The 22,133-nt window shown below is 36.5% G+C and overlaps 1 long non-coding RNA gene across 1 annotated transcript; it reads left to right on the top strand.

Annotated features, from left to right (window-relative positions):
- Positions 1 to 264: 264 nt before the first annotated feature.
- Positions 265 to 11,704, top strand: LOC137854364 (uncharacterized). Its single transcript, XR_011095107.1, has 6 exons — positions 265 to 372; positions 1,072 to 1,155; positions 3,349 to 3,430; positions 6,334 to 6,434; positions 7,793 to 7,950; positions 8,731 to 11,704. It is a non-coding gene; the product is annotated as an uncharacterized lncRNA (long non-coding RNA).
- The last annotated feature ends 10,429 nt before the right edge of the window (positions 11,705 to 22,133 follow it).

The following is a 22,133-nucleotide window of genomic DNA, read 5'->3' as shown; positions in this document are numbered from 1 at the left end:
CCCCCCGACAAGCACCCTCCAAAAAAGCCTGGGAAAAGAAAAAACGGCTTTGGAGAATGTCAGGGAGGTCGTCCCACAGTTCAGTCTCTCACATCACCCCCCAAACATATGCTGATACACCCATCCATGCAGTAATCTATTATTATCATTTACCACTCTGTGACTGTTAGAAAAAAAAATACATTAAAAAAAAAAAAAAAAGCAATCATTAATAAAAAGCCAGGGAATGGGGCCAAATCAGGAGCAGAATTAAAACAACACACCCCGCTGATGCTGATAGCACTACACGAGGTTATGCAGGCTCAAGTACAGACACAGCCTTCACCCACAGGAGGGATGCACAATGACCCATAACAGCAGAGATGCAATGAGGTGGGTAGCTCTTTTGAGTACAAGGGTTACCATGTCACACGGTTCTCCTGTCTTTTTCCTTTTTATGTTGAGAAATTCTGTCTAGGCAGAATTTGTTGTACTTGTTTGGGATTGCTGGCTATGCAGCAGAGATTCAGGATACAGACCCTGCACACAGATGCATCAGCCTTCAGTGCATGCAGGGTGAGCCGGGAGTTCCCAGGGAACACCAGATTTACTGCGCATGCAGAGATCAACTCCACAACAAACACATGGGGGACTGCAGTTCCCCAGAAGCCTCAGCTTCATGGCACACATACTAAATAGTTCTTATCTTGTACAAGTTGTAGGTCTGACACACCAAATGCCAAACATTTCATTGTCATGCCTTATTTCTTTCTGTCTTGTAAAAATCTGGCATAGGCAGTAGGTAGAAAGCATTAATGAAATGATGAAATATTCAGCTTTTGGATGTAGCTTTGGGACATTACTAGATGGATGGATGTCTGACACCCCTTGTGAGAATACCACTAAGGACATGGGCAGAACAAACCAGCACAAACTAAGGAACAGCATGTAATGATGAGGTCTTAGATAAGCCATGATCACTGAATATGTGCATGCCTTCACAGATACTGATTAGAAAAGATGAAATAGGTAAGGACTACATTTCCAATGTCAGTTTCTAACTAAAGTGAAATCTCTCATTTGTTCATATAGAACTGCTAGGATCGTGCAGGCACACTGGACAACTGCCCTTGCTGTTGAACAGCAGCACACAGACATAACTTGCAAATGCAGGAGGTAAGTAATGTGCATTACACACGACCAATGCAATGCATTCACACATTTCTTCAAGAGGGATGTAAAATAAAGAAAAAGGGAAAGAGAAAAAGATGTGAGGACAGGTTCAAGAATGGCTTCCACTCCTGATAATAACTCAGAATTTCACTTCTCCTAGTGATAAAAAATATTTTATACATTATAAAGGCTTTTACTTATTCTATCACACATGCTTCATCTTTTTTTCTTATTTCCACTGCAACTTGTCTTAAATCCTTCAGCATTCTTTTCCATGATTATTCAATGATACCTGAATAGTTCTGATAACACATCTGATATAACCAAATGATGGAAATATTTGTCTACCAGGCATTGTCTCTGTAAAGCAAACAAATGTTCAAAGGAGGAGAGTCAAATTAATCATTGGTGAAGCATTCTGCATATGAGGTTTATACCTAACAATCACCAGAACAGACTCATTAAAAGATATCCCCAGAGATATAAAGATCTGCTATTGTGTGATAAAATTCTTTTCATGCCACTGATACCCCAATAGCCAAGTCTAGAGAATGACAGGCATGGAGATCAGGCAGTCTGTGAGGTTTACCTGGATGGAAAGGGAGCTAGAGGGTTGTGATTTTCATTTGATATGAAAATTACATAGCATAGAATTTGCAATTTGATTTTCATCAAATATGTTCTGAAGGCATTTTGTCTATAACAGCATGCCTACAAAAATCTGTGCATAAAACAGAGGAAAATAAAACCAAAAAAAAAAAAAGAAGTAGCTGAGAAGGAAAAATAAAAATCATTTCCTAACTCTGACATGAATGCAATTTTATACTTGCAAATAACTTTAGCCTTCCTGTTTCCAAAAAACGCAGTAAATCACAAACTCAGGGGACTCCACAGCCATTTACCAAGTGGAGGGATTCCAGGGCGTGGGGAGGGAGGGACAGCTTTATGGGCAGAAAAGAAACATTCCATGGAAGCAGAATCGCCAGATAAATCCCAAGTTGCAGTCGATCTGCACATTCCACTGTTAAAGAGCCATGAGTTCCTGATAAGGGGTCATTTTCTTACCCCTGGACAAACAGGCAATTCATGGAAAAGAGCTAATTAACTCTGCAATGCACTGGAAGAACTGAAGTACATGACACACTTCTGTCATGCTCCCTTCTCCAAGCAGAGTGGAGTGGGTGCTGGTTGACTGGAGAAGGGTTGCAGAAAAGGCTACCTTATAAATGTATCTCTCATAGCTGATTTTTTTCTAACCTATATTGGAAACTTTTTTTCTAATTGGAAACAGGGGAAGGGAAGGGAAGGGAAGGGAAGGGAAGGGAAGGGAAGGGAAGGGAAGGGAAGGGAAGGGAAGGGAAGGGAAGGGAAGGGAAGGGAAGGGAAGGGAAGGGAAGGGAAGGGAAGGGAAGGGAAGGGAAGGGAAGGGAAGGGAAGGGAAGGGAAGGGAAGGGAAGGGAAGGGAAGGGAAGGGAAGGGAAGGGAAGGGAAGGGAAGGGAAGGGAAGGGAAGGGAAGGGAAGGGAAGGGAAGGGAAGGGAAGGGAAGGGAAGGGAAGGGAAGGGAAGGGAAGGGAAGGGAAGGGAAGGGAAGGGAAGGGAAGGGAAGGGAAGGGAAGGGAAGGGAAGGGAAGGGAAGGGAAGGTTTCCATGTCCTGGTGATGATGAAAAGACAAATCTTGCTTGCTACAGGACATCATCATAAACACAGCTATATCATACATGTGCTCTTCTTAAATCAAAGTGGACATTTTTGAGTTCACCTCCTTGTCATTTTGTAAATATAACAGTCCACATTTTGTTGCCTAGAATGAAATAACGAGGAGATTAATTTAATTACTTTCTTAGCTAACACCTGTACTGAAAGATGCAAGAATACATGTGATCTACTTTCCAGTCTGAAGCTCATGACTGTTCATCTGTACACTAAGTTATACATTGCCTTACCAATGACCTTACGGATTTCATCAAACAAGTGTTGGCAGTTTCCCACTGAATCACTTAGTGTAACTGTGGAGTCTTCTCTTGTTTACAGACATCAGGGAATGCCTTAACAGAGCAATTATTGCCTCATACCACTTCAAATACTGATGCGGGTGGAAAAAGACAAATGTCTGAAGCATGTTCCCCTCCCTGGAATGTGTTAGGAAAAGACCAGTCCCTCAGTCAATAAAAAGGATTGAATCTCTTTTCTACAGAATGAACTCCTTGGAGGATCTTCATAGCTCAGGCAAATACTATTTCAAGAGATTCTTCAGCAATCAGGCCATAAGCTTCTCTGTGAGTATACTAAAAAATAAATACATGATGAGGATTCAGCCATTTGGTAAATAAATTAAGGGTACTACAGCAGTTACAGTCACATTTTTGACTTAGTAAATGACCACAAGGACCAGTGGTGGCAGATACTTGCTGGATGAGTATCATCTCCAGTATCCCCAAGTGTTTTGCTTTGGATCCCTTCAGTGTCGGCTATGAATTAAAGCAGTAGCCAGTTGATAAAATATTTGAAATAAACAGAGAATCTGCTAGAGCACACTGGCCCTGGTGCACAGAATTTTAGTTCCAACTGTGCAAACTAAAATAATGAGCCTTTTAAACAGAAATACTTTAGGCAAAGCATAATGTCTGGCAAGGTAACTGGAGAGGAAGTATCTCATGTCATCCATGTGGAAATCTCTAGCCGTAACAAAAGCTTCCTTAGCCACTCAGTAAGTGACTAAAGTTATAAACATTTATATCACAGTTAATTTACTTTCAACTGTAGTTTGGAAAGCTCCTCTTGCTCTGTTAAATGATGCTGCTAAATGTCATATTCACAGTTCTGGAAAGTTATTGTCAACACTTTGCTATAAGTGGATATTAATTAATACTAAATTGCAATGACTTACATAAAACCCCAATGGACACCAAAAGAGAAAAAGGAAAAAGAGAAGAAAATAGAAAAAGAAAAAGAAAAAAAGAAAAAAAAAAGAGTTCATCTTCTGTTTTACTACAATGAATGAAAAAAAAAATGGTTTTTCACTTATTAAATCAAAAGTTGTCAAGAACTACATTCAGCTAGTAACCATTTGTTTCAAGTCAATGCTGATGCCTGTCATATGATGAGGGAATATTAGATTTGGTAACCTTACTGGCACACGTCAGGTCAGAAGAAACATGGCCAAGAAACACAGAACTCTCTCCTCGGAGTAACACTTATCATATCTGCCTTGCATGGTACCTAAGAAAAATGAATGAGAACAACTGTACGGAAAAATATCCTTGAAAGTCTTATGGGGGAAGAACGTGGCAGAGTGGTAGAGATGACTGTAACACTTCCAGATTTTCCTGGAAGCACATTTTATTGATCAGAAACTGGAGTCAATAAACTCACTTGAGATCTAAAATTGCTAAACAAAGTCAATGAAGAAAAATTTAAGTGTTATGATCAACTCAGTATATTTATGGATTCAAGAGATGGGAGTTTTCAGACTGTTGAAAGTCTCATGGAAGCCAATTGTGACTTAGGCCACTGTTTTGTAAGAGCAAGTAAGAGTGAAAAAGTGAGTTGCAACATGCATGAACCACATAAAAAAGACTTGAGTCAGTTATAAGATATCAAAGACAGACAAAATAAGGACTGTTTTAGCAGATTAACAGGCTTGAAACTTTAAAATGTATCATTAAAATTGCAGAGGATACTCATATAAAGAAGACTATGAGAGAGGAGATAAGAATAGCTGAAGAAGAGACTATAAAAGTTATTTAATGGGTAATATGATCAATATTGTGGAAAATGACAGAGAGCAAACATACATCAAGGGCTAGTTGCCTCCAGAATTGAAATCTACATTCTGTTGAGGGACATGATAAACAAAACCAAACACAAATAAAAAAAAGCAAAAGACTTTTAAAATTTAAAAAAAAAAAAAAAAAGGTTTTGTATGTCATGGTGGAAGGGATGTAAGATTAACATTTGAGAAGGAATTTTGAAAGATAACTGTGGGTGAAAAAAAAGCTAAAAGAATGAGAGCAAGGAAGGACAAAATTAATTTTTTTTTATTTCACAGATTGTAATTATGGAGTGACACAATGAGTTAGAAAGGGAAAAAAAATCTAAGACAAAAGCACAGTCAATCTTCAGAGAAGATTTGTGGAATTTGCAGTTCCTTTACGTTGTCTGATCAAAAATTCCCTATCGCTGCAGAGGAAGACTCTTTCACTTGCCACCATCTCCTACATGCTATCACATCCTTTTCTCCAAATCCAGTGCTCAGCTGGTATTTCAGCAAGAAAATTCAAATTAATAAATTCACAGAAAACTAACTCGGGAAAAAAATAATTTTCAGCTTACTTAATCAGCTGAATCTGTTAAACATAAAGTTAAGAAACAGAGCTGTCACTAAGAATCCAAAGAACATAAAGAGATGCTCTCTTTTGTGTTGACAGTGAGCTACTAGATTTTCTCCATTGTCAAATTGGGCCATATGTTGAGAATGACCAACATACAGATGTTCAAGACCAACAAAAGTATTATTCTCAATTATTATTAAAAATTATTCTCAATTAGACTTGAGAACTGGAACAGAGTAGAAGAGAAAGACAGAATAAGAAGCAATAAAATTAATATCTTTATAAAGTATTACAGGAAGCCAACAAATGTAAATGGTATGTGAGATAAAACAGTTTACTCAAAATCCATGAGAAATCAAATACAGGATTTAAGGTTCTGGTATCTCTAGTGTGGGGCTCAAAGTTAGGATGGCAGACACTAAGAATATCAAGAAAAATTATTCCTAAAGTTCGGCCTATTCACTGATTCAAAAAATGTTGGAAAAGTCATATGGAGAATGACCCAATTGTTCAAAACAAGAACTGCAAGAGGATTGAAGATATATTTCCTTGGCCGGGTAAAATAAAGGCAAATTTTGAAGAGACTTCACATATAGGTTGTATGGTACCAGGAAAGAGAAGAAATAGCAAATCAGAAAGGAAAGACACATTTCCTTTTAAAGCAGAGTAGGCAGTTGACTTTGTTGACCATTACTTAACAAAACTAATCAATTGAACTAGTTAGTGTGAATGTGAAGGTTAAAAAGAGTTTAATTAAAAATGAAATTATTTTAGGAAATATAATGTTAAAAGAATGTCACTGTAAGAAATTGACCTGATTTTCAGAAAAAATCATTCCATGTTTTCAGTGTTAATGAAATGGAACTGGAAACTGAAATTTCTGCAAATACAAGGACTGAGATATATCTGTTACAAAATGGATATGAAGTCAGAAACTTTGAATATAAAGGTACGTAAACTGTAGAGACTGCAATAGCTGACACTATCAATGTGGAGGCAGTTGCAACACAAGGTTATCAGGTTAGGGGGGAACCATGTCTTGCAAAGAAAGTAACCTTTTTGCAGAGTTCATGTGATTTTCTGTAGAAATTCCAAAAAGATCAAAATCAAAATCTGCTCAAGAACAGAAATCGAAAAATAAAGTTCTGACTATGAGGCAGAGGCAAACCATTATCTTACTCAATTCACCTGGTAAATGTTCGCAGAAGCCCATAAGTTGTTGGATGTTTGTTGTTGTTTTTGTTGTTGTAGTTTTGTTTTGTTTTCTTGGTGTCACAAACAAATGAATGAAGAATGAATTTCAAAATAAACAGTGGGGCTGATTACAATGCAATTTCTGGAAACACAGATAAATATTTTGTGACACGCAAATAAATGGTGACTTACCTGGCTCAAAATCAAAACAAATCTTAATTTATACAGTAAGCATAAAATGAACTCATGCAGTAAAGTCATACAAGCACTCCTGTATGAGGAGAAATATAATCAAAACACTTCAAAGTAATGGAACAGGAAGTTTTCTGCAAGCTTGTTTTGAAAAACAGTCTGCAAATGTGGAAGATCAGAGGGCAACTAAAAACTTAGGGAAGTTCTTTAGGCTTAGAGAGGGAACTTCCTTCATGACCCAGAGCTGATAGTCTGTGTTCCATCCTGAAGCACAAGGCAGAGGACATATTGTATAGAGACCCAAACATTTTCAAGGTAAACTTATCCTTGATGGCTACCATCTGAGATAGACTGTCTCATCATTACAACTTTATATCACATATTGGGCCAAAACATTTGAATAAAGATATTAGGAGCTAATAATCTTTTCTAAGGACAATTAAGGAGAATCTCTCTTCTTGGTGATTTTTAAAGCTTAACTAGATAAATCACTGCTATAAGGCCCCAACACTCTGACATAACTTTGAAGTTAGTCCTGCTTCAAGCAGGAGACCAGTCTAGATGGCCTCCAGAGGTCACTTTTGACCTAAATTCTATGATCAAATGATTTTGTCTGTAATAGGAACTTGTGAAGAACAGACTTTGAAGTCCACGGTTTTAGAAAAAAATAAATCAAAAACAAAATAATGTTTGGAATGAATCCAAACAAATAAACAAAAATATTGTTTGTTTCTGTAAGAAACATTTCATTCAGCCTTTTAGACTAAGCTAATGAAATGCTTTTCAGGAAACAAAACAAACAAACAACCAAACAAAAAACTTCCACTCAAAAACAACCATATAAGATAGTTATAATATCTGTTTTTTATTCATTTTCATTCTATTTTACTTTTACAACTTCTATTGGATTTCTATTTTCAGTAAGTACATTTTGGACCAAGAACAGAAACTCAGGCATTGCATCTCCCTAGGAAATGGACTAACCATTGGACTAGACAGCTATTACTATTAGCCTTGGTGGTCTTTACATGGTTATTAATGAATTTCACAAAGTGGAACAAAGCTACCACAGGAGCAAGGTAAGTTCAGGATGTCCAATGGGTTTATCACAGAGTCTAAGTCCTAGGGCCCATGTTGCAATAGTTAAATGGGAAAGAGAGGAGCTTAACAACTCTGTTCCTTATTTGCTCAGTTGAAAGAGTGTTGAAAACAGAGCCATAATTCATGGCTCAGTCAGTAAATAAAAGCACTTACTAAAGCATTTTAATTCTGCACTGAATCTAGCCTTTAGGAATGTCATTGTATGTCCTGATTTCTGTACAGAGTTCCTTGGCATGGTCAGGAAACCACATAAGGCACCAGTGTGAAATTAGGTTATTTATGTCTTTTTAATAAACTATTGATTTGGTCATTGCACTCACAAGAAATGATGATAGTTCCCTGTCAAAGATACATTTGTACGTGTAAAAATACCCTGGATGCTCTTCTGAAAAAAAGTCTTCTTTGATGGCATTATGACCAGTGTCCCCTTATTTTCAGGTGAATTAGAGCCACAGGCTCATTTGTTTTTCACATTCCTTCTTTGATCCCTCATTGACTAGTACGATTGATTGTTCTTTCTCAAACAGTCTTATTTTCCCTTCACTCACTTGGAACCTAATTCAATTATAGACAACAGTAAAACATTTAGACATTTTAACATGCGTACATTTGTTCAGTGTTGCTCCTCTCAGAGGAATGATTTCTGCCATTTTCCTCAGATGAATTCCTTTTAATACCACAGGAATGCTGACTTTTTAAACTATAGCTTTATGTTGGTGCCTTTGATGCTATGTATCCATAATATTTTTCATTCTCAGCATGATCCACAAAGATACTTTCAAGGATGCTGAGCCTCAGAAATGATTGTTGCCATTCTTGTGAAATTAACCACATGCAAAATAAAAGATTATGCTTCTTATGGACAATTTATCACTTTAAAATAGAAACACACTGTGCCAAACCAATGCCGAAGTTAATTTCATTATATTTAATGGAGTTACTCCAGGACTGACTTCAACTAACTGCATAAAACTATGAAGAAAAAAAGAAAAAGAACTTAGACAAGTCATGTTCTCCACCATGTAAAGCTAAGTACTAACAGAACTTATCCAAAAAACATACTGCTTCACTTAAGTTAAGGTTATAAATGCATTATGATCATATTTTCCTGCATAAAACTATAGCCTAGAAGTATATGTACAGAAAGAACATCTAGAAAATTAATCATATTTAAGCTCCTAAATATAAAAGCATGAATGATAAATATAAATATCTCATTTAGAATTTTAAACTGTGTTGCCTTATAAGGAAATTGGCAATAATCAGATTAATAACATACAAATCAAACTTTGATTAAAGAGACAAAATAAAATAGATATACTCTATGTCTGTGTGTAGCTGTTCTTAATGTTGAATGAAACTGTTATTGGAGAAGGTCCTTGGCAGGGGAAAGGCAGAAGATCAACAGGGGCTTTTCCCAGACAAACGCATCAGCCGGAAGTAAATTAGTCTCTCTCCCATTCTGTCTTCAAGAAGGAAACAGACTGTTTCCCCTGCCTCTCTATCTTGAACAAAGCAAGAAGGTATCTTTATCTTTCTGATTAGAAGGAAATGGCTACAAATGAAGGTGATGTCACTTTGAATATCATCAGCAATGGACCCATTAGATGCACTGAGGTATCCTAGCCCAGAAGTCTCTCAAGATGATTAGTCATGAAGACAAGAGAAGGCTGAGGAAAACAGTAGTACACAACTGACGAAAAAATGCCATCATTTGAATTTATGCTGGTACAACTCTGCCACTGACCATTAACAAGATAAAGAAGTTTATCTCAGTTTTCTTCTTCCTTGTTGGGTGCTGTAACATTATAACATTTTAAAAGGGAGGATAAATGTGCAAACACCATTGGAAGCTTGTGACTGGCTTCACCCTGTTGGAAGATGATCTCTATGAATGTCTGCCAGGTAAAGTTCCACAGTGAAGCTCAGCAGGAGATGCCAGTGGGATACAGAGAGGAGATAGGCATCAACAATCAAGCAGCATGAGAGAGAGGCAGTTCTCAGCAAGTACAGCAAATCAACTTGCAGAGAAAAACTATAGAGACATCTAAAATTTGAAGCATTCTCATCCACAGCTGTATCAAACCTTAACTATTTAGCCCTATCTCCCTCTGCCAGTAAAGACAGTCAGTAACTATTTCATAGGAGGAAGGAAAGGAGGTGAGAATACTTGGAAGTCTCTGATTCTTGGGGTCTGTCACAGACCTGACTTGGTCTATAATATGTCTTCACTGCAGCTAAATTCTGTATTAACAGGTCCACAGATCTAAACATGACAAGTGAAAGTATCAGTCACTAAGCAATACCCCTAAGGAACCTAAAGGTGAGTGTAGGCAACAGCCCCAGCCTCAGATTCCCAGGTGGATTTTCTACTCTGTCACAGTGTCCTATGAAATTCAGGCTGTCTAATTAGTGGTAACGAATTAGTTTTAGCTGCCTTTAAACTACAGCATCAGCATTAAAGAACCTTTGAGGTGTTAGTCCACTGAAAATATCTGGATAAAATTCTCTAATATTTAGTTAATTATTCCTGTAAACATAATTCCTGATTATTGTTATATTTCCAAAAACTGGAGAAAAAAAAAAAGACAAATATAACTTCTATTTGAATGAAAAGTCCTGAAATAGTTGTGTTAATGGGTCTTACATGGTTGTTTATTAAGGATCTATCTCTTATGTGTGAAGGCAGAAAAACAAAATGCTCTAAGATACCTCTGCATTTTTCTTTCCTCTCCTCAAATTATAAACATGCAAATATTAGTTAAATTTCAATCCAGAGAGAAAGAAGAAGGAAAGTGTAGACAATACATACTGCCAAAGAGAAGATGTAAATGAACACCATACGAAAATACCTGAATAATTTAGAACAGACACTGTGAAGACAGAGAAAATGCTAGAAGCAAAATCCTTTTTATTGTAACAAATTCCTCAGCACTTTTCAGAAAGTATGTGGATTAAAGAAAAAACAGTGCAGATAGGGTAAGAAGTGGCAGCAATACAGGAGAGGCAAATGGGGCAGGAATGGCAAAGGTAGAAGCAACAGGAGCATCCCTGATGTGACGTGTTCAGCCATGGCATTCTGAGTTGAGGCTTTGCTGCTGTCTTCTTCCTCCTGCTCTCATCTTACTCATTCCTGTGCTATGCACAGTCCCCATTACAGCCATGGTGAGGAAAAAAGCAAAGCCCCCCCCCCCCCCAAAAAAAAAAAAAAAAGGGCTCTTTTGGGCTCTTTTGTGACTTTCCCTCTCTTTCCCTCTTTCAGCTGTGTGGGAGATTGAGACTGAGCTTTGTCACAGACTAGTGGCCTGTGACAGTGGTCTGGGGAGGTGAACATTCTCAGAGCAATGAGACACAAAGACAGAAAAAGAGCTGCTGTAATCAAATGGGGAAAGGGATGGAATATTTGCCTTGACTGTATTGTAAAAATAACAGGGAAATATGCTTCTTAATTGGGATGACCATCTGTCTGTTTGGGGGACAGTCTTATTTAATGCTTCCTAGGGAAAAAAAAAAAAAAAAAAAAAAAAGGCCCCGCAGGATTTTGATGTTAATTTGAACCTCCTATAATCTATTTTACCTTTGCCAGAGTAAATCCTGCTTTGCTTAAACTGTCCCTACGTACCATCCACCACAGAAGTTTCTTAGGTGGAAACCCTGCCACTGTTTACAGTTTGTAGAAACAATATACGATAACTTAGAACAGTAAGTAAAAGGAAAAAAAAAAAAAAAAAACAGGAAGTAAAACATGGCAGTAAACCAAATGAAACTAGAAGGGGGCTACGTGGGCAGAAAGTGATGAGTCAGACTGGTATTTTGGAAGAGTTGCTCATCTGTCTAAGAACTGTTAGGTCACTCCCTTAAGAAAGAAAGATTAATACTGTTCTGTCTTGACACTGATGACAGTGGGTAAACCTGCCATACTTTTCAGAAGTAAATGTAAGAATCTACTGAAATTACTTTAGGGAAAAAGGTAGTGAAAATGAGCCTTGTATTCCCCCCAGAACAGTAATGGACCACTGCCCAAAAGGAAGACAACATGAGAGCAGATCTTTTACTACAAATACTTTTATCTATGTTCAACTGTCTGTGAAAGAAAGGGAAAGAGAGTATAAAAGCCAACCCAGGAGACAGAGAGGGACTGGGCTGTGGGAATGGCCTGAAGGCACCACCTGAATGTGGTGTTACAGGACTGTGAGAGCACGTGCCAAGAAACAACAGGCTACATTGTCCTGCAGGCGGAGGAGCAGAAATTTGTGCATTCCTTGTAAACCTAAATCCACCAGTGAGGTCTAGTTCTACCACCAACTTTACCCTTATTTTTAAGAGAAACACCCTGAAGAATTGCAACATTTGGTTAACTGCTAGTATTAAAACAGGACAACAACAATCCTGCTACCATAAAATATACCCTGAGGTATTCTCATTATCTCTGGTATTCAGTGTTTCTATTACATTAACGTAATAGTGTTTGTATGATATTTGATCCAAAATATGACAACATGAAGCTGGTATTGCATCATGTTACGATGTTAAATTATGTATGTGGTATTGTACCAGAACAATGATTTTTTGCAGAAGAGGTTTGAGCACGCCTACATTAAATCCAGAGATAAAATCACATGACTTCAGCTTTGATTTTAACCTTCAAAGTCACACTGAGGCTCAAAAACATAAACAGTTAATTTTTCTGTAATTTATACAAATAAAATAAAACAATAATGCAGTTTCTCCTGGAGATTCTGTCTTTGTTTTTATTTGCAACTCAGAGTGTAATTAAGTGAGGGTAAGAACCCATACACTTAAATAAAAAGTTCTCTGAAAAATTGGTAGGAAAAATCAAGCATTCTCCATAAAATTCTTCCTCTCTCCAAATATATATATATTTTTTTCCAAATATCTAGTAATGGCATGTGAAGATCCATTAGCCATCACTGCAGCTCACAGGACTGTAATGTTCTAGTAAAGTGGAAATGGCTTTGAACTATCCAAAGACCTTAGCTATATAGCCCTTGTCATTTTTGTATTTGAAAGTTCTACAGTCATCAGTACATTAGCATACAAGACAAATCTGATAAAAAAGTGTTACTCTCATATTATGCCTAAACTTCAAGGCAATCAAGATATTATATATAACTATGGAAGATTTCCTAAATTCTATTCCAAGTGGTTATTCTACATAGTGTTACCATACCCAGGCTATAATCCATCACAGTCATGCTTGTTTAACCCACTAAGGAATCTCAGCACAGCTGAAGCCATTATTCTCTTGAATCTATTTATATTGTGAGATATGTCTATTGGAACTGGCTCTCATTTTGCACTCTTCCAAACACCTCCTTAGTATCTTCTTAAATTAGTTGTATCAAACAATTAAATTTTATGATAATATAATCAAAGAACACAGTATTCAAAGTTGTAGGAAGTGCCACAACATGCTAAGAAACCCAAGGAAACTAATCTCTGGGAAGTTTTATAGGAAGAATAGTCTTGTTCCATTTTGCTATTTTGCACTTCCATTCTAGAACAAGATTTCTGTAGTTGGCACTATTGTACTATGGACATGAGTATTTGGAGAAGTCTTGATCACTTGAAATAGGTTACTCATTACTTGAAATAATCAGAAACTCAGTAAAGACAAGGCTGAAATAATACAGTAAGGAATCAGCTGCTGTGGGTAGGAAAAAAATGATGACATAAAGGCTGGGGCACTGTAGTAGAGAAATAAAAGAAAACTAGGAATAGCTAGCAGCAAACAGCTACGTCCAGTGATCTTATCAGCCTAAATGGTTACTGGCTATCTAAGAGAAGCTGTTTGGGTACAAGTCAGAAAAAAATCTTCCAACTCCCACCTCAGCAAGCTGTCCTTGCACTGCAGCCCTCACACAGTATCTTTAAAGGAAGAAAAAGCCAGGTAAGGGGAAAAATAAAATTTAATAATAATAATAATAATAATAATAATAATAATAATAATAATAATAATAATATAAAGACTAGACTGTATTGCTGTAGTTCTTTGTGTACAGAAAAATTGTAAACAGGAGTATGAGCAAGGCCACATTAGAGAGACTGGCAGCATGAGACAAGTCCATAACTTTTTTATTAGTCCCTTTGGCACTCTTTCAAAGCAAGAGGCAAAATCTCTATTACCCTCAATATATTCTCAGTTGCTTTAGTATTGGTGTTATGAAGACAACATCATACTGATGCTGCGGAGTGGAGTGACAACATGCCACTGAGCTCAATAGTGATTATCAACAGTCTGTACTTAAGACCCCTCCCATTGGAGCTGATGGGATCATAGAGCAGAAAGGCAACATGAAGCTCTTTATGTATGCAAGGAGGTCTTATGGAACCCATGTAATGACCTCCAGAGAGATGGAATAAAAGGCCCAAGCAGAAATGAACCACTTTCAGTGAGAAATCTCTTTAAAATACTAATCTCTTGCAAGATTCTTGAATGCCAAGATATTCCCTGAAACATTTCAGGAATGATAAACGACAAGTGAATAAATATTGTGTCAAGTGTTAGTCATTTAATACTCTGGAGCAATGTGTCTTTAACAGCATACCGTTGTCACTCTGCTGTGTCAGAGACACGATTCAAGTATATCTGTCGTTGTAGTGTCCATTAATCACCCAGGAAGAGTTGGTCTAAGCTGAATTTTGACCTAGCAGTACAGTAATAGAGACCAGGTACATTTCTATTCACATCTATAATAAAAAATACCAACTAACATTATCCTGACATGAAAAGAGATTATTTCAGAAAAGGATGTCTAGGGAGTTGTTCCTTGTACAATGTAACATAAAGCTGATTTACAACATTTAAAACTCAAGGTGGTCTAAGGAGTTTTGCAAAATATTAATTTTGCTCTCATTTCTGTTAGCATGATCTCTCTGTTAGATGCTGGGTCTATATGGGAGCATCAGCTTTACTCTGAATTTATATTTTACAAGTCAGCATATTACACAAAATCCATTCCAGTGGCGAGCTCTGAGGCAGCAGCATCCTGCATATAAACATCTGTAAGCCACAGTGAAACACTAAAAGTAAGTAATAGAATAAGTAATAATTCTGATTGCTGAGTGTAGATAGAGTGAAAGGTTTTAAAAGTTTTCAGTTTTCAAAGACTGGCTTAAAAATGTAGGTGCCACTATAACTTTGAAGGCCTGCAGTGGCTCTTTCTCCACACAAAACTGATTTTATTTAGTCAGAGACAGACACATAATATTTCCTAACAAGGGATTTATTATGAGTGCCCAGAACAAGCACTTATAGGATCTCCATGGCCCCCAAAAATGCATTTTAAAGCTTTCCTGTCAGGTAACCTAATCCCAGTCTTCCACATTGCTGTCCAGAGGCCCTGTCCCCTGAATCCAGCTGAAGGCCACAAGGATCCAGTTGCACAAAGCTTGCTCATGGATCATTCAGTCTCTCATTGCATCTGTAGTTCACATTTCACACCTCAAAATACAGAACACCATTCATATTAAAAATCAAGTGTGGAAATGTAACAAACTGCTGTTGAAAATGACTCTGCAACAGCACGTTCATATTTCACTTCCTGAACATGCAGTTAGTTTTTCTTCGGTGCTGTTAAGGATGTATTATGCCATAGGCACATTGCATTGATAAAATAACCATTAATAAAATCTGTATCTATTAAGTGGCCTTCTCAAACCATTACACATTGTTTTATCTGATTATTTTTTCTGATCCACATGTTTCTGTTGTTACTCATTTCAATAAGTCTACATTTGGGGAAGATATTTAGCCTTAAAATAAATATTATCTGATAGGAATGAGAAAAGGTTAAAACAAAAACAACAACAACACACTTGCAGGTAGATACAGGCATATCGTTACAAACATATTTTATGAAATTTACATGTTTGGAAAAAATTTGACCATACTACAATGACTGGGAATTTTGTCACTGACACCTACAAAGCCAATATTTTATCTGTTTACCGTTGTTCTTGTTCCTGCTATAGTTCACTGAAAAAAATAAAAAAAAAAATATAAAAATAAAAAGTAATATCTAATTTTTATTAAATACTGTGTACAAATATCATGTATCTCTGACTTTGAGTCAGTTTATATGACCACAAGGCAACAAATTATACCGATGCAGCAACAAATTACTGATTAGCATCAAATTACACTGACAATGGCATGATCTTCAGCTACACCTGAATTTGAGTATTGAGTGCCCATATTTAAACCATGTTGAGTTAAGATGAAATAAACCAGTGTATGAAGCTTTGATCCACTAAGTGAATGAAGGGAGCAGAGCCTTGCCAGTCCTTGAATAAGAAAATTTCAGAGAAAATCCAATCTTACAGTGTGGACACCTATGTGCTAATACAAAAGCGTACACCAGTCCTATTATTATTTATTCGTTCCTGAAGGTGCGTAAGCCATTTGGAAAGCACAGGCTCAATGGAGGCAAGACTGAACCTCGAAAAGGATACAGAGACTGCATAGTCTCCCTGCTGCTCAGAGGAGGATATGGATAGGTCTGAGCATTATAATGTGGCCTCATGTTAAATAAAAAACAGTGGGAATCCTCCTTGTCCTTTTGTACTTGAGACAAAACAAGAGCTGGTTCTTAATGTTAGACTCCAGCAAAATTCCAGTGCTTTCAATGAGAGTTTTGTCCGACTAGCATGCATGGCTTTGTTCCAAGGCTGGGGAGCACAAAGGTGAAGACTATGAAATGATATCACTCTCCTGCAGAACAGTGTATGCTGTAGAAGACAAAGGGGTATGTATTTATATTTTACGGTATCCAAGTTGTTCCATCAAGTGAAGTTTTTATATTCTGGAGAAGCTGACCCCATCCTAGAGATGCAGGAAAATTAGTAATAGATTAGAGGCCCCAAATGACATGGGTTTGTTCAGGTCAACTCAATTATTACTGTTGATGTAATAGGGCATCCCAGTCTGCCTGCAAGGGGATTTTTATTTTTTTTATATGCACATCTCTCTGCATTCCCACCTTTTCTTTGTCTCAGCATATTTCTGTTTAGATTTAAGATGAATGCTCAAGAGTGAGGGATATAGAGGGATTGAATATATGTCTTTTCTACCATCATGTTTTGTATTTTATTTTTGTAATTAGTGTAAAAATATCTTGAAACTGATTTTCATTTATTATTGCTTATTTGATAAGACGAAGCACTGTACGCTAAGAGCTCTTCACTTTTATGTCATCTGAGATTGAAAACACAATGCTATATATATTAAATATTCACAAAGGGAGTCAAATCGGGTCATGGAAAGTGCCATACATTAATCATACATGTGTGGTATTCCCTTGTTAAATACAGAGCTCAGTTCTGCGTTTTCCGACAAATGAGGTCAAGATGTTGTTTGCCATTAGAAACTAATTAGAGGAAATTCTTCAAGCTTTTTTAATGAAGAAAGGAAAACCTTTGGAAATTAAAAAGTGAAAAAAAGTCTGATTATGGAGAACAAAAACAAATGGAAGAATTTATTTTCTTAAAAAAACATGTTCCTGAAGAAAAAGTGTGGTTAGCTACAAAGTTCACTTGGCTTGCATCCTCATAATGTTAACAACCAATAAAGTTGCACCATGGATAAGAATCAATGCCTTATAGCAATGACAGATAAGATGAAAACAATGAGTATGTGATTACCATTGTCAAATTCTACTATTATTGGAGCTATTGCTCTTTAATATCAAGTATTAGCAGGAGTAAACGAAAGAAAGACCTTTTAACACTTAGCTGTACTAGGAATTTATGAAAATCATGTTTTCATGTGTCAGCCTGCGGAGAAAAAAAAATCATACCTCAGCAGAGCTTAAATTATTCTGTGACCAAAGGATATAACAGAAAGCAATGGCTATGCCTGTTTAAAGTTCAAAGCAAAATAAGGAAAAATCCTGGACAGAGTCAGGGATCATTCTAGTTGCATCGTGGCCATGTCCATGTGGAGCTGGGCAGCAGGAGCTGATGAACATCAGCAGCTTGTACACCTTGACTGCCACCTGCTATAAGGTTGCAAAAGGAGCTGGGGGAAAGAGCTATGCCCCACACTTGTTGCTACACCTCAGCTCATTGTAACAGCCAGTCTTTCTTGCATGAAGTCAGAGAAACATACTATGTGTCTGTGTGCATGCACGTATATGTGCATGCACATGTGTATGAGATGCCCTTCATCTGCAGGGTAAACATGAAAAAGGAACTATGCTTCCTGGAGAACTATGCTTCTTGGATCTTCCACTAATTTGGTATAGCTTCTTATATAGCCTCTTCATATCCAGGAAAAGAGAATATTTCAATCTACTCCCACTTACAGCCCTCCCAGTCAAATTCCAAAAAATCTCCATTACAGAGCCACTTTCTTTCACACACATTTATTTTTTCTGGAGTTTCATTTTATGAACAATCAAAATTCTTCACAGTGCATCTGTCTTTAGTAAGCCAACAGAAGTTAATTTAATTATATTAGCCTACCACCTTTCTGAAAAATGAAGGTAAGGAAGTACATTCACAGAAGTGTCTTTATTTTTCCCTTGAATAAAAACCATTCTGAATATTAGCATTTTCTTGCACAAGTGAAACATGTTTATTTAAATATATGTATATACTTAATATGGATGCTTAGTAGTACTGTAATAAAAATTACCCCAGTTTTCCTATCCTTTTGAAAAAAGATTTTCACACTGTAGGATGGGTGTTATTAAAAGTTACCATAAAAAAGAGGGTTGTTTGGGCAGACTCTGTGTTTGCATAAGGATGTATTTCACAGATACTCTGGCTGAGAAGTATGAACAAACATCAGAAAGGTCCCACAAGTGTTCTTGTAAATGACCCTATAATGGGAGAAACTTCAGCTAGAGTCTACTCCTCTTTAGATGCCAAAATCTCTAACCAGAAGGCAGAAATCTACAGGAAATCTGGCTTTTTAATTTTTGTACTCACAAAACAGTGTCTTTTCTTGTCTTGCCTTGCCTTTTTATTTGTCTTATAAAAGTAAATTGCATCATTACCGCTTGGCTAATTTTTGGAAAATTTGCTCCAGTCCCATGGTTTTATCCACACATTTCTTAGAGTATTTCTTCAGAAGGTAGCTGTTATTGCCCTTCATATCCATAATTGGTACATTGTTTGAAAAAAGATCTTTCAGAAGACAAAGAAAAGATCATGAGGTTTTTCTGTTCCAGGAGAACAGTGAGCTGCAAACATTTTTACAAATATCCATAGGATCCATAGGAAGGCAGCTCTTCCAGCTCACATAGAAAAGGTTTTTCTTCTGGTCAATGAAAATCTACCCAAAAGTCATGAGACTGGCAAGAGAACTTCATATAACAGCAGTATTGCTTCAGGAACCAGTATCACACTTTAGACATGTATTTGCAGCAGCTATCCCCACTTTCTGTCCTCCTTTCATACTATGGAGTGGTCTTAGAGCACAACAAATGGATTCATCTGCAACATAACTAAACCAAAAGTCATGCTTCAGAAGATCAAGTAACATAATGCAACTAGAATGAGTTTTCAGTCCACAAAAGCGGATAAGGGCTAGTCCAAAATAAACTCCTCCAAAACATGCATAGTATGGACATACAACCCTCAATGCTTTGACCTACAGAAAAGGCCTGTTGGATTTGTTAAAGTGGTTAGAGCCTTAACAGGAAACAACTGCTGGGTGTTAAAAACGATGAGGCCTTCTGGCAGTGTAAAATAGTGAGCTGCAGCACTGGACATTTGCACTCTTTTGATGTGAAGGAATTTCCACAAATGCAGATAAATCTCTCAGGAGGAAAAAAAAATATATATATATATATATATATATGTATATATATATATATATATATATATATATATCTAATGGCTTTGAAGTCATCATATGAAAGAGATTCTTGCAGAATAAAGTTATACTATTTGAATTTACAGATAGCTTAGAAACAAAATTTGTCTCTCCTTCGTGTTTTATAGGACAGTAGGAATAACAAACTGCCTTTTTTGTGACATTAGCTACCTATTTTTTCTTTAATGTTACTATTACATTTACAAAATCTAATATGATTTTATGTTATACTATATCTAAAACATTATACTATCCTTCATAAAACACATACCACTTGCATCAGTTCTTCTTTGGCAATTAATTCAGTGTTCTATTATATTTCTACATGGAGCTGGATCAGGCCTTCGTAGATCAAGTATAAAAAACTTGCCAAAGTCAGAGGGAGACACCCCTGAAGAAGAATTGCAGGATTTCAGCCATATAAAATCATTATCCCTAGTTTCGTGACTATAAAATCACAGTAATGTTTATCTTTAAATCCTTGTCACACATGCTGGTTTTAATTCTTCCAGATTTTGTTTTTCCAGCTTTATTTGTTTTTATCTTACTGCTCTCAAACAGAAATTTAAATGTTTTGAAAAGATACAAAAGTTATCACCTGTGCTCTTTATTATCGCAATATAGTCTCATGAGAGTTCTCCTAACTAGACTTCATCCTTTACATTACATCTTTGTAATATCACTTGAAATATTCCTGCACTTTTTAGTTAATCTTATCTATAAAAGATTAAACTTTATTCTTAAAGTTTCTTACACGGCCTGTCTTTGCATTTCAAAATCTAAGTACATGTGAAAATTCCCTATTCTAAAGCCAGGTATAGTTGTGATAACCTTAGTGATTTATAGGTTTACTTGTAATATATTTTAAATGTGATAGATATTAAATAGGTGTTTGTTTACTGCAGTATGTAAATACTTAATTCTTTACATGATAATACACAGCAGGGGTTTTCTTTCTCCTGTATCTATCACTGACTTCAGAGGGGTCTACATTACTCCTTGGTCAGAAAGTAAACTCATTTAAAAGAGTAGCTCCGGAAGAGCTCTGGATTTCCTACATTTCATGAAGAATCTTCCATTCTGCAGATTTTTGAGAGAAAGAGAATCTGTAATTCTTTGATCATCAATGTATCTGCAGAACATGCAGCTCACATGATCAAAGAGGGGGAAAAAATACATACATGGAGATAGTTGCAAGTCCTTCAGTAAAGTATCTTTACTAAAGCATATTGAAGTTTGCATAACCTTCCATCTGCACTATCTACTGTGATGTGATGTTTAAAAATAAGGTCTTTGCATTTATAAGCTTCACCTTTATTTCAGCAATAAACAAGCCAAAGTATGTCACACAGTCTGACTGATGCTTTGTATAAGCACTACATGTATTTATAAAAATCTTATTTCTCTTAAAAGTTGATGGTAACTACCCTGTTTTCCTTCTCTGTCTCTGAAGAGGTAGAATCATCTGTCACCTTTCTTGTATCAAAGCACTGCCAATGTCTGTGAGAGGTAAAATTGTTTGAATATCTCAGGTGAAACCCCTAGTAATCATTCATAATTTGGATTAATCCACTAGGCATTTGAAGTTACAGATTAATAGCAGGGAAATTGTTCAAGTTCAAAGTCATTGCACAAGACCATCCTAATCAGTTTCCCTTCATCAAACTATTACACAAACTGTACCAAAAATGGCTACTAAAGCAGCATTTTTCTGTTGGTTTTCAGCCTCCTCTGTAGGTCAGGGCAATTCTGGCTGTGTGTATAGTGGTTACACTTGACCATATATGACTAAGAACCCAAAAAGCCTTAGGTTACATCTCTATTAGCTAACTAAGCATGGCTTGGGGCCCGGACCAAACACTGCTACATGGGATTTTAAATCACTAGTAAAATCCCTGGGACCATTCCCAGTAGTTAAAATACAGTCACCTTGTTTTGGGTAGCTGGGAGAGATTAGCTATGGGAATGTGAGATATGTCAAGCCAATTTGGCTTCAGAACTGAAGGAAAATGTCTGGCCTGTTTTATTTACTGGTGGTGGTTAACGTCTTTTTTCTGTACAGTAAAAAATACATAATTATATTCTACGTTTTAGATTTTTTCATCAGAGAATTGTTCTGACCTGTTTTTGACAATTAAGTAGCAGAAAATGCTGACAGACAGTTCACCATCAATGAACAGAGAACCTTGACAACAGTAGAAAAGATACCTAAAATTATTATCATACTCTTCTTGAATGTAGCTTTCTTTATCTTCCATAATACAGATCGGCAAGCAATATCATTTAACCCAAATCTGTTTCCTTTTTCTTCATATACAG

This window comes from Anas acuta, chromosome 3 (genome assembly GCF_963932015.1).
Source record: "Anas acuta chromosome 3, bAnaAcu1.1, whole genome shotgun sequence".
Taxonomy (NCBI): Eukaryota; Metazoa; Chordata; class Aves; order Anseriformes; family Anatidae; genus Anas; species Anas acuta.
The sequence above is the reverse complement of the archived record's forward strand: the minus strand, read 5'-3'. Positions and strand labels throughout refer to the sequence as shown.